Consider the following 14,254-nt stretch of genomic DNA (forward strand, 5'->3'; position numbering starts at 1 on the left):
GGGCCGCCGCTCCCTTCTGAGCGCCCGCAGCCCTGGCCCGCCCGCACCTGTCCGGGGACCGCCGCTCACTCGCCGCCGCCGCCCGGGCACTGCGCCCCGGGGCGCCGCGCACCGCTCCGCAGGGCTACGGGGACACCTGCCCGCCCGCCCCGCCGACCCTGTCCCTCTTCCCTCCCCAGCGCCCGCGAGGCCCTCGGGCTCGCCCCCGCCCCTCCCGCCGGCCGAAGTTTCCCGCGGCCATGTGCGCGGCGGTGTCCGCCCGGGGTCCGCGGCCGGGGCTCCCCGCCGCCCTCCGTCCGCCCGGCCGGGCGCGGGAGCCCGGCGCTTACCAGCCGCCGGCGGGGGGACGAGGGCGAGGGGGCGGTGTTTGCCTGAAAGTTGCGGAGCGGCAGCGGGAGCGGGAGCGGCGGCGCTGCCTCCCGGCCGCTGGCAAGCGCGGCCCCGCCGCAGCGCCGCGCCCGCGCCACCCCCGCGCCGAGACCGCGGCCGGGAGCGCGGGGAGGTGTGCGGGGCGCGCCCGACCCTCGGGGACCCAGGCGGGGACCTCCCGGGAAGAGGCCGCTCCCGGAGCCGTCGCAGCCCCGGGAGGCTTCAGCGGCTCCCTGGGCTCCCCGCGCCGAACTCCCGGGAGCAGGTCCCACCGAGCGTTCCACGGGCCTGGGTCCCGGGCGAGTCCGGCCGGCACCGACCGTTCTCGGGGAGCGGGAGCCCCTGCCACAGCCCAGCCCTGCGGGTGTCCTGTAGCCTTGGGGCAGGGGCACCCACCACGCCGGAGGCTTGCCGGTATATATGCTCCTTACACCACACATGTATAATCGTACGTATATATACACACACCCGTACATACCCAGATCTGTATCTATACTCCTCTTCTGTAGCCGATGGACCTGATCTAAACCATCATAGCTCTTAAATGCTGAAGTGGGATTTTCTATCCACAACATAAACTCTCTTTGTACATCCTCATTATTAGACGTCCAGGGTTTGTATCGGTATTAAAAATTCCAGGAGACTTGCATTAACTTCGAGGTTTCCTTGTGATTGTGTGTGCTGCTATTCCAGAAGAATGGATGCACTGCTTCACAGCCTCAATAATCGGAGCTTTACACTTGCTACGTGTTCGTCACATATATAATGTACTGCTTGCAGGTGCCTTTCGAGCCATGTGAAAGATGAAATGGGTGTTGTATGATGTTGTATGATGAAATGAGCCCCAGTTCCCGGGGATTCCTTGGGATGCATGCAGTATTTTGCAGCGTGCACATATTACACGTGATAATATATGATTTCAATATATACTGCTGTGATCATACTTTGAAATAACATTGCAAACTTGGTTATTAAATTACCAGATCTAACTAGGTAATGCCTGTCTTTAAGGGAACATTATGGATCAATGAAGCATTTGTCTTTTCTCTATATCCATAAAAAAAGCCTATGAATTTAATCCCTCCACCGAAATCAGTATTGATTCTGTAGCTCATTGCCACAGAGGGTGGCTGCTGTATGTATGCCTAATCCATAGTATGCACCGTCTAAGTTGAAAATAGGTCCTTAGGAATTTCAGTTTACATTTTTTCCCACCTAACAAAACTAGAAATGTAGCCCCAGGGAGAATTTCTGTGTAAACAAGGAATAATTTTTCTAGTATCAATTGAGTAGCATTTTCTCAGGCAGTTCTTTGTAATTCCCCTCTTCAATATTCCCTTGAGACTTCCCAGGATTTGGACTAGATGATCTTTAAAGGTCCCATCCAACCCAAACCAGTCTACATTTCTATGGCTCTATATGTGGTGCTTAGCTGTGTTCAAGTTTTACAGCAATGATTTATGATCTTAAATGCAGAGCCAATGACATACGTTGTTCCTCGTTGTTCCTTGGTGACTTCAATAAATATGAAGTTGTGAATGAATGTTGCTATCAGAACAGCTTTCTGGATGCTTAAAAATATCTGAGTAAAGTAGTATGAAGCGCCAGTAGTTTCTCATGATAATGTTCTTGCCTAGGAGCGTTTAAATCACATTTTCTACAGTGCTTTCATTTCTGCTACGAACTATTTATATCTCCATATAGGTGATGCTGTAAAAATATGTGAGCTTTAAATAATTTCACAAAAGCAAGACATAGGAATATAAGCCTAGACTTTTGTGCAAATGGGAAAGAGCTGTGTGCTCTGGCCTCTTGCTCCAGCTCCCCAGTGAGCAGAAGTGTGCCTCGGTTCCTCTGACTGGTTCCATCTTCTCCACGAAGCCATATGCTGCAGATCTGCTTCTCAACAGCAAAGGCAGGAAGCGCTTAGGAATCGGTGGAGCAGAATAGCAAGAAAATGTTAAAGGAAAGCTTAAAGAAAAGAAAAGAATGGTATAATCACAAAACATTTTGGGTTGGAAAGGAATCTTAGAGATCACCTAGTTCCATCCCCCTACCATGGGCAACAACGCCACGAAAACGCCTTACTCGGCGAAGGGGCGAGCTGAGGAGTGCGGGTGTCACGCAATCCGGTGCCGCCCACGCCGCGCCGAGCCCACCTGCTCCTCCCGCCGTGTCACTGCCACTGCGGTGGGCGACCTCAGCCAAGGGCTGCTGTTCGGGCCGCCGCCGCCGGAGGGCAGCACAGCTCCACACAAGCGGCCGGGGACAGCGCGGGGGGCTTGGGGAGCCGGGCAGCGCCCGGGGTGTCACATACCGGGATGCTCAAACACTGATCGCGTAGGTTTTCGGGCTGGATCCCGGCAGGACGGTGGCTTTGGTCTGTGATAGCAGTTATTGCCAGCAATAGAGAGATCGCTACTTTGAAGGCAACGGTATTGTACATGTCTTCCGCTTCTTCAGGCACTCCTTTCTGATTCACATTCCCTCTGTTTGTAATCCTTATCCTCCTTGTCACGTTTGAAAGGATATGTTGAATTTAGTATGTAAAACAATTATTTTTTATTGGGGTCAGGGAAATGCTTTGGTTGTTTGGTTGATTGTTCTCTGTGCTGGTGTTTAGCAACAGCCAGCACGGCCATTCCATACTGTGATTTTTCTTCGGATTTGGTAGAAATTTTGTGTGGTCCCTCTCTGACATTTCTCCTCCCTACTTCATTAAGTAGTGTTGCTTATTTGTAGGGACGAATGTATTTGGGCTAGATCCTTCTCTACATGGTACTGAAACAATAGTACAGGCAAATTGGGCTGTGATTTTTACTGTGGTACACACTTGGGAGCTCACTGGGAAATGCACACCAACCCCTAACACTGACACTCTGTGTTAGAAAATGGCTTGTTGTACCAGCAGCCAAAGGCCTCTCTGTAATTGATCAAGTCATTCCTTCTTCCAAGAGAGCTACAGAAAACTCATGAACTGTATGAAGGTGTCAGAATTGAGCCAAGTAGGCTCTTCAAAGATATTCTCTTCTACCAAAACAATTCACTTCTGACATCTAGGTGGAGAGGACTGCCTGTTTTCTTGAAATCTTCTGCCTTTGGCCTCCTAGCTAAGACTCCACAAAAGGCAGCACTTGGAATAGTGACTTTGGTGATACAAATTCTTTTCCAATAGAGAGCAGTCTGAATTCATCAGTCATTGAAGGAATCCGTAATCATCAGCTAATACTGACTCAGCCACTCTCAACATAGAAACTGGATCTGAACAAAAGGTGAAAGTCTTGTTTTCACTCCTTTCTTTAACAGTATCTGTAGAAACCACAGTCAAGAGGCTTTTACTCAGCCCTGGTGAGTGCTGGGTCCAACTTTGGGCTCCCCCGTATGAGAGAGACACGGACATAGTGGAAAAAGTCAAGCAAAGGACTAAGAAGATTATTTAAGGACAGGAGCATCTCTTTTATGAGGAGGGGCAGAGAGAGCTGGGACTGTTCAGCCAGGAAAAGAAGATGCTCAGGGGGGGAACTTATCTGTGTGTATTAGTACCCGAAGGCAGAGGGCTGAAGAAGTGGGAGACAGACTCTGCTTAGTGATACCCACTAACAGTATGTAAGTCTTATGAGGAGCGGCTGAGGAAGCTGGGGTTGTTTAGCCTGGAGAAAAGGAGGCTCAGGGGAGACCTTATCGCTCTCTACAGTTACCTGTGGGCAGGTGGGGGTTGGTCTCTTCTCCCAGGCAACAAGTGACAGGGTGAGAGGTTCAGGTTGGACATCAGGAATAATTTCTACACAGAAAGGGTTGTTAAACATTGGAACAGGTTGCCCAGGGAAGTGGTGGAGTCACCATCCCTGGAGGTGTTCAAGAAATGACAGGATGTGGCACTTAGTGCCATGGTCTAGTTAACAAAGTTGTGATCAGTCAAAGGTTGGAGTTGATATCTTGAAGGTCTTTTCCAGTCTAAGTGATTCTGTGAATCTGGGACAGGGCAAGGTACAGTGGGCACAAGTTAAAAAACATGACATTCCATTTGAACACAAGAAAACACATTTTTATTTTGAGAGTGGTCAAACACAGGAATGGGTTGCCCAAAGATGTTGTGAAGTCTCTGTCTGTGGAGGCAAAACCTGAAGGTAAATGATCCTGGGAAACCCACTGTAACTGACCCTGCTTGAGCGGGATGTGGGCCTGGCTAATCTCCAGAGGTGCCCTCTAACCTCAACCATCCTGTGATCCTGGAAGCTATGAAAACTGTGTTAACCTGTGAAACTCTCTGTTACTTTCCCCAAACTATTTCCCAATTGTATCTGATAGTGAAATGATACAAACAACCTTGCTGATGTGAGAAGTAATAAAGTCAGATAGACTTTGAGGCATTTGGTGTATTTCTGAATGATAAACAGGGATATTGATAGCCTTTTTTCCCTTCATGTATGCCCACTCTGTAATGCCATGGACACCATAAAACATGACCAGTGCGCTGCATTTCACTTGTCTGATGGGCCACGCTGCAGATAGAGCTTCATTTTGGACCTGGTGTTTTGATGGTTTGTTCTGCGCACCCCAGTGGCAATAGGGAGCTACTTAACTGAGTTTCATGAAGGGTGGCTTGGGGTAGCGTAACACTGGGATGGATTCCTCAGAGATGGTCCCTTTTAGTGTGAAACAGAAGACATCAGTGGCACCACTGGGAGTGAAAGGCAGCTGACTGTCTGCTCTGTTCTAGCAAAATTCCAGCTGGTTGTGAAAAGCAACACCTTTAACAAGTGACACTGATGCTTCTGCATGCTATTTGTTGTGATACCCAAAGCTACAGGTTCAAAGGTCTTAAAAACTTCATCTGGTGCTAATCCTGAGCGGGTTGCTTTTTGCATGCATTCAGTTTAGAAATGAATGAAAGGCTACATTTTGTCTTTGGCAGTTTATCCTGTCTGTTATGGGCAATCTCCAGTCCATTTGCACATATTAGACTAATAGCTGAGAGAATATTCAGGTGTGCCTGAATACTGTTGGCATGGATTTATAGAATGCCCTAAGTTTTAGTGTTTCTGAAAACCACTCTAGGCACCTTACAGAGGTCCCTACTCCAAGATTAGAGCCCTGGGTGCTGGAAGCCCTATTTCTCAAAAGTGGCTGGCATGAAATATAAATGACTTTCTATCTCTGTCGGATACTTTGCCCCACTAGATCGGAGAAATGATTCCTAGATATACCTCTCCCACTCAAAGGAGTGGAGAACATTTCCAACATTTTTTGGTCCCTTGTAATGTTTTAATGCTCTAACCCTTGGATTAGAGCATTAAAGCAAAGGTTGTCTCTTGCTTAAAGTGACATCCCTGTCTGTCTGCACCCATATAAAGGGGTTCCATCTTTTTCCCCAAACCCACTTCATTGTCTAAGTCCTTACAATTCCCTTCTCTCTTACCAATTCTCTCCTGCCTACACTGATCCAGCTGGTCCAGATCTACACAGTTTAAATTCCACCTGTGTGGCTGAGATGAGTGTAAGTGTTGAAAGCCTAGCACTGGTCAATGAATAGCACCTGGCCAGGGCCAATGGTGGGGTCCATCAGACTTGGTACTGCCCTTGCAGCACCTTTGCAGGGAAATACTGCACACAGACAGGTTTTGACAGTTCACTCATATCAGTTCAGCTTGTCAGTGAGGTAGCCCTTTTTTCCTCTGCCCTGGAAAAAAATTTCCTCCACACCAGTGGATAGCAATGTGAAGTCAGAGCATGGGGTCAAACTTGATTGCAAATGTTTTTCCCATGGAAGAATTGTGGTTTTATTCATATTCTTGCTAGGTTCAGATGTGAAATCTGCTCCACGTTCCTACAGTCTGCCAAAGTCTGCCCTTCAGATACAAACCAGAAAAGCCAAAGGGATTTGAAATGCATCCTGAACTGCTAGTTCACAGTCTTAGATTCAGGAGGTGAAAGGGTCTACCTAACAATAGTCCCTCTTGAATCACACAGTCCACAAATTTTTGTAGCAGTATAAACTGTGACTTTCTGGTTTGCTTTTCTCTTGTTTTGTAAGGATACATGCTGTTTTTTTCTGTGTATTCATAAACTACAGCAAGTCACCTCCTCTGTGAGTATTATATCCCATGAACAAGGGCCTGCTGTTATCTCACCTTAAATCTGTCCCTGGTTTCTTCTTTTGTTGGCACAGTATTTTTAGCAGAAATAAGACTGTGGATGAGTGAGATTGGCATTGCAAGTGGATGGAGATTTGAAATAAGGGTGTCACTAATCAACGTTCATAACATGATGTTATTTTGGATTTGTTGTCCTTTATCAACAAATTGATTTGATGGACCTATACACAGTGGATACAGATGTGAAGTTCACACTTGGCCCACCTCTGAGCTGGACCAATTACAGGTTTCCTGCTTTGCAACCATAGACATTGTCCTAATAATATGGGAATTACAGTGCAAATAGGTGTACTTAAACTTCTTCACAGGCCTAGCAAGAAGCAGCCGTATTCAAAAGACAAAGTTAGCAAACAGAAGAATATTTTGTCTTCTCAGTCCGTGTGCTTTACTCAGCAGCAGGATTGTATCCTGACATTCCCAAGTGATTGCCTCTGGATCTTCCAGCTGTCCAGAATTTAAGTTTTAGATATGAAATATATAAACCATACTTTTTTTTGCATAGAAAGAGACAATAATATAAGGGATGAATAAGTGTTCTCTAAACATGTAAAATACTTGTAACTAATGTGTTCAAGTAGATTATATGAAACATTGGTGATACATGCTTGTGTCTAAAACCTTTTAGTTTTCTTGTGTAAGCTTAAGGAGTTTTTTTACACACAAGTGAGCATCAACTCAGAAAACTTCTGAATCAGAATTTTATGATCCCATCATATATAAAATACTTTTGATTAATTTATTCAAAATGGTTAAATTTATGGGTTCGTATTTTAGCTAGTTATAGTACCAGTTATATCTATATTTGAAAAATAATGGGACATTAGGGTAGCATTTTATATAATCTTTTAGGCCTCAGTTTTCCTGTCTGGTGATTTGGGTGCATCTTTGCTGTATGGCACTGCATGGTGCACTCCTTGTGAGGATAGAGCACATCTTTAATGATACAATTGAGCAAAACCCCATCTAAGTAAGAAAGAACTTTGTGGAGAATATCTACAACAATTCAACTTCATACATATGACCTTAATCAGGCTTAAACTAGAGCGTATGAGTTATGCAACAATATTCAAGGCTTTATGCATATGCTACTGTACATGTAATTCCCCATAACAAGAAGGAGATAACAAATCTTGCAAGGAACAACACAGAAAGTCATTGAACTAAGAGGGAAGGATCAATTTTGATAAATTCTTTATTAAGTATATATTCAAATATTCATAATGGATGGAAGGTGAATTTACTAATGGACAATATAGGACTATAGTAAACTAATGTACTAAGTGATGTTAAGGACAGAGTATTTGAAGTTTAGAAATTGGTTAAATGCAGACAAGAGGTACAAAAATCTATTTGACAGTTGGAGTACATCTCTGAATTTTATTCTACATACATATGTATGTATACCTCTCTCTCTCTCATATTTAGGTTATAAGCTCTACACATTTATGCATATTCATACATGTATGTACATATCAAGCCTACCTGTGAATTGGGTTTTGGCTATGTAAATTCTAAGATAAGATTGGATTAGTATGTTTTAAGTTGTTGTGATGAACTCAGTTCTTTTTTGGCTGCTATAGTTTCCGTATTTATTCCATTTCCCTGTATTGTTTATATGTGTGCTGGGCTACTGACAGAACTCATTATTTCTGCTTCTGATCAATATAGGTAACTGTCAAAGATGCCAAAAAATATTAATATCCACTTCTGTAAAATTTCACATAAGCCTTCCAGTCACTCTGTAATGATTCATTATAAAAATTAGCTGCTGCTACAGAAAAATACATTAATGTATACCATTTGGAAATCTGTAGACACAACTTACATTTATTTTAGGATTTGCAATGTGCTGATTTTCAGGCTGAATTTATTGGCAAGGGTTAGGTGGGAATAAATGTTCTCAGCAGTTCCGAATGCCATTAAATGTGAGTTCTGTTGTATAGATTCAAGTGATATAATTAATAAAATTCCAAGAAAAATGAGATTTTAAATTGTTTTATCTAGAATTAGCTTTTGCAGAAATTGAACCAAGCTACTAAAAAAAAAAAAATAAAAAGAAAAGGAAATAACCTGACAGTGCCTTGTTTTGAAAAATATATTGATGGAGATTTCACAATGATCTATATATAACACTACAGGATATTAAATATTAATGATTGAACTATAGCAACCATCACCGATGCAGGTGATGCCAGTCCTACAGCTTTGTAGGAAAAGGTTTTGTCAGTTCCAGTGCAGTACAAATCAGACAGATAAAAATAGTAACATATGTATTTGAGTCAATAAGCCAGATTTTCATGCAGTATAAATTGGCCAAGTGAAGGGCAGCAAAACTACACCCATGCATCAGCCGAGGTTATGCCTGGAGTGTGACCCAGCAATTATGATTAAGTCAATGAGAGTTTGTTTGAATCTGAAGAATGAGATTTGGCACAAATATTAAATAGGGGCATTTTTTTTTTCATTTTAGTAGAAATTTATTCAATGAAAAATGTAAGTGGCTTGCTCACAAAACCACTGCAGAGCAGGCTCAAATTTGCCAATTTGTATTAGTCAGTGGAAAAAAGTAGACTCAAACGCTAGAGTTAATGAGCATGTTTGTTTCAATATTTCTAAAAATGTTAGTAGGATGGAAGGGGAGGATACAGTTGCAGAAAGAATTAAGAATAGCTGTGAGGAGTCATGCTCAACCCATGCTTCGGACACTCCCTTGGGCTGTGAGAAAGTCAGATTAACTCTTTGCTATGGGCAGTCATTTTCTATTTGGCCATAGGGAATTTTTTATGGATTTTCCTTGTTCTCTCCTCATAAACTGTTCCACTTATAAAGATGAGTGAGTGTTCAGCATATTTATGCTGAATGTAGCAGATCCAGGTTCATTCCTGGATGCAGAGTGGTTTTTTTCACTACTTGTGCTGTAGCTTTTGAAGGAAGCAAACAGGCATATGAACTGGAGGGACAAGGCAGCACATTGTCCAGGTCCCCTGGTGGCACATTTATTGTGTCTGATCCTTCTTTAAAGTCCACAACAACTCTATTGGCTGCATATTTTTGAGAAACAAGACTCCTTGTGTAAGTAAGATAAGCTGGATTCATCACCCTGCCTTTTACCTTTAGTAACTGAAAACTAGTTTCAAGTTTGGGGCCATATATTTTGAATGGATCAGGCTGCTTGTGAATTATCTACAAGAAACTTTACCTGTTTGTCTAAACAGATCACTTGTGGATGCAAGGAGCTAACACCTGTATTAAGTAGCAGACAAAGAGTGGGAATGGTCAATAAACATAGCATCTCAGTTGCACAGAAGAGGATCAAAAGAATAGCTTCAAAGAGAAAACAGTGACTTAAATAAAATATGACCACTAGAATGATTGCAGTTTGATCTGCTGGTGTCATCCCAGTTTACTAAAAAGAAAAAAAATGAGAGCCATCAAATGTTAATCAGATGCTTTTTGCATAGAGAATGCTGGAGCAGAATCCTGGGTATGTCCAAGACAGCAGGAGGGAAGGAGTTTCAGATGAAGAATCCAAGAAAAGAGACATTAAGCCTGACAGTTTTCCACTCCTACTGCATTTCATCATAAAGTGCCATTTTGTTGAAATCAGATTGTGGTGCTTTTATCACAGCTTTTTGAGTTCCGGTATCTACACCACAGAAAAGTAAATTACACACCCTGGAACCACCAGCACCCCCCTAGCTAAGGCATCACCCAGGCACAGGTGAACCAGGTTCAAAACCCTTTTGTAAACACTGGACTGAAGTATTAGTCTCTTAATGTGAAGATAAATCCAAAATTCTGGAAGCTGACTTTCAACTGCATGTCTTATTTTATGGATGACCAGCTTGAGCTGCCCAAGGTTTACAGAGCTCTTGCAGTGGTAGTCAAAGTTGGTGAGAGCTGTGGTTTCTCAGCACCTCTGACTGCAAGGCTGTGCAGTCTCCAGTAAAGTGCACAGGGTTTCAAGCCATGAATTTTAATCCTTGCTCTGCCACTAATTCACTGTGTAGCTCCAGGCAACTCCCTATCTCTTCAGCTGTAAAATGGGAATAATAATAATGGTTTCCTATCTTTCGGCAGCAATAAATTCATCTATGTTCTTGAGGCATGCAAATACTACAGTGATGAGCCCAGAAAAGACCATGAAAAAATGAATAATTCTGTATTTACTGTGGGCTTTGGGTGTGCAGTAAATAAGGCACTGTCAACTGGCTGGTAAAGATTACTTTTCTAAATAGCTGCTTATTCAGTAGGTAATGTGTAATCAGTACCTACTTATTCTGTGTAATGAATGATAAAGGATTCCTTGGTGGAAAAAAGGGAGGTAAAGACACATTTCAAGAAAAATCTTAATAGTGATTTACAGGAAAGTACAGTTAGGAGTTCATCATCCATTTATGTTCTAGTGTTCTTCAGCTTTAAAGCTCTTGATTTTGGCAGCCACCATAACGTTATTCTGAGGCAATTGTCTTCTGTGCAGGTACATGATTAGGTATAATAACTTGTTCCCTACTGTAAGAACAGGTACAATTTACTCAAAAATAGCATTTTGACTGTGGACATCTATCATTCTTCATGTGCAATTATTTCTGTCTGAAAACCAGGAAAAACAAATATGACCTCTTCATTTTTTTTCCAATGGCTTTTCTGATCACACCATCATATTCCTACTCTTATATTGCATTTTTCTGAGTTCTCAGATTAGTTTCAGGGTAAGCAACCTGTTCAATTTGTTACAGTGTCTCTCTCTTGTACACAAATAAATTTCCCCCAAAGGGCTCCTCTTGTAACAAATACATTTTTGATGTTGAAAGTAGCAAGGAAAAGAATGAAGACACAAAGACCACTGTACAAGGTGGTATGCTAACACTTCAATTCTAACTTTATTAGAGTAGTCTGAGCATGTTTATCCTGCAGTTTAAGTGCTTATTAGACCATTGCTATCACATCTGTTAAAAGAATGTGCAATCTGCAAAACAAGCTGCCAAATGTACCTTTACAATTACATTGTTCAGAGACCTGTACTGTCATTCTGCCTGGGTAGAGGAGGGAAGAGAAGTGCATGTTGTCTACCTTGTCTTCAGCAAGGCGTTTGTCACTGTCTCCCATAAGATCCTCATAGATAAGATCAGAAAGTGTGCATTAGATGTGTGCACAGTGAGATGGATCAAGAACTGGACAAACAGCAGAGCTCAGAGGGTTGTGATCAGCAGCACAGAGTCCAGTTGTAGGCCTACAGTGAGCAATGTTCCTCAGGGGTCAGTGCTGGGACCAGTCTTGTTCAATTTATTCATCAATGACCTGGATGAAGGGATGGAGTGTACCCTCAGCAAGTTTGCTGGTAATACAAAACCAGGAGGAGTGGCTGATACACCAGAAGGCTGCCAGTCAGTGAGACTTGGACAGGATGGAGAGTTGGGCAGGAAGGAACCTAAAGAAGTTCAATAAAGGCAAGTGTGGGATCCCGTACCTAGGCAGGAATAACCCCGTTCCCCAGTACAGGTTGGGGGTTGACCTGATGGAAAACAGCTCTGCAGAGGAGGACCTGGGGTTCCTGGTGCACGACAAGTTGCCCATCAGTCAGCAACATGCCCTTGTGGCCAAGAAGGCCAATGGTATCCTAGGATGCACTAGGAATAGCAAGGCCAGCAGGTCAAGAGAGGTAATCCTGCCCTCTACTTAGCCCTAGTGAGGTTGCATTGGGAGTACTGTGTCCAGTTCTGGGCTTCCCCATCCAAGAAAGACAAGGAACTAATAGAGTGGGTTCAGCAAAGGGCTATGAAAATGATTAGGGAATGGATCATCTCTCTTATGAGGAAAGGCTGAGGGAGCTATGTCCGTTTAGCCTGCAGAAAACTGAGAAGGGATCTTATCAATGCATACAAATATCTTAAGGGCAGGTGTCAAGAGGGTGGATCCAGACTCTTGTCAGTGGTGTCCAGCAGCAGGACAAGGGGCAATGGGCACAGAGAAAAGCACAGGATGTTCCATCTGAATATGAGGAAAATGTTTTTACTTTGAGGGTGACAAAGCACTGGAACAGGCTGCCCAGGGAGATTGTGGAGTCTCCTTCTCTGGAGATATTCAAAACCTACCTGGACGTGATCCCAAGCAACATGCTCTAGGTGGACCTGCTTTAGCAGGAGGGTTGGACTAGATGATCTCCAGAGGTGCCTTCCATCTCCAACAATTCCATGACTGTTTGTGTATTTGATGTGTTAGTGCAGCAGTCCACTGATGTGTCTCATTTGAGTATAGTTTTGAGTGATACTTATTTTTCTATGCAGATGCTCTTCCAAGACAGAGTATGCATAGATTTGTTAGTCTGATCTGCACTCCATTTGGTGAGGCTGTATTCAAAATCAGGACATATTGAATTAGAATCGTGGTGTTTGCAGTAGACTTGATATAACAGAATCATCCACTGCATAATACAGCCTTTCAACATGTCTGATAAAGGAACATATTTTATTATAATCTAACTCTACACATTTCTAGACATTTGCTTGATGTTTTTAAGTGTGATATTTGAGATCTACTTAAGATAAAAAGAATATACTGCATAAAACAATGCACTATATGGCCTAAAAGGATATTTAAATTTATATCTTAAAATAATTTTTTTTCTTGCTACTTATATTAAGAATCTTCGTGAGCAAATATTTTGTAGCGAATTATTGCCATTAATGCTTCTTTATACACCCTGATCTTATGAACTGCATACATGATTTACTCTGGATATGTGAAAATATTGCAACTGAACCCATATGCAAAGTTATAGCAGTGATTAAGTCAGTAGAAACACGTTTGCAACACTCTGTCCTGTAGGTTTTACTTTTCACTTTACAAATAGTGCTACCAGTTCTGAGCAGGATACAAACAATAGGCACAGAATTATTGTTAGGGATTGCTGTTACCTCTAGTCACTTATGAATTAAACATCTGCTGTCTCACATTGAAAAAGTTTTTAAAATAGTTTGCATATAAAAAGGATTACTGAAAAAGATATTTCAGCGAAGAAATCTTTAGCATGTTGTGAGCACCACAGCCTTGCTGCTCAGTAAAAGTGTGCCAGAAGTACATCGCCCTTTGCATTGTTGTCTGACAGAATCTGATGGCCTAAATTTAATTTAATATCTTTTGCTTAGTGGTTCCTTTCAGCTAGGTCTACATCCTCAGAGGCACCTAGGTATTAGAAAACATAGTAAAGTAAGTGGAATGTGGATTATTTGAATGTGGGTTTTCATGTAGGTTCCCTCATGAAAGAGAAGCCAGTTGAAAATGTGCTTATTCTTTAACCACTGAAGAACTCATTGGAAAAAGTCTCCTACCATGATCTCCCACCAAAACTGTGGTCACTGAAATAATGTGACTATTGACAGGTAGGAGACGAACATAATTGCAACAAGCAGAATTTCAGCAGGGACCATGCTAAATATAAAGAACTCAGTGCTAGAATATATCAAAATGATTGTAACCTGGATGTACTTGGAGTTAAACATAAAACTCTCATCTTCCTGGAATAGCACCCTGATGCTTGTAATCAAAATCAAATTGAAACACTAATGTCGTTTTCTCGGTGTGAGGGAAAGAGATTAAGGGGAATGAGAGATCACTGTCATCTTTCATATCACAGAAGGTACTTTGAAAAGGTCACAGTGACACCAGGGAAAAACCTGAATGAAGAAAGAATGTACCATCTACCACTACTTCAGCACCAGCTGTATTGT

Source organism: Pseudopipra pipra, chromosome 2, assembly GCF_036250125.1.
Source record: "Pseudopipra pipra isolate bDixPip1 chromosome 2, bDixPip1.hap1, whole genome shotgun sequence".
Taxonomy (NCBI): domain Eukaryota; kingdom Metazoa; phylum Chordata; class Aves; order Passeriformes; family Pipridae; genus Pseudopipra; species Pseudopipra pipra.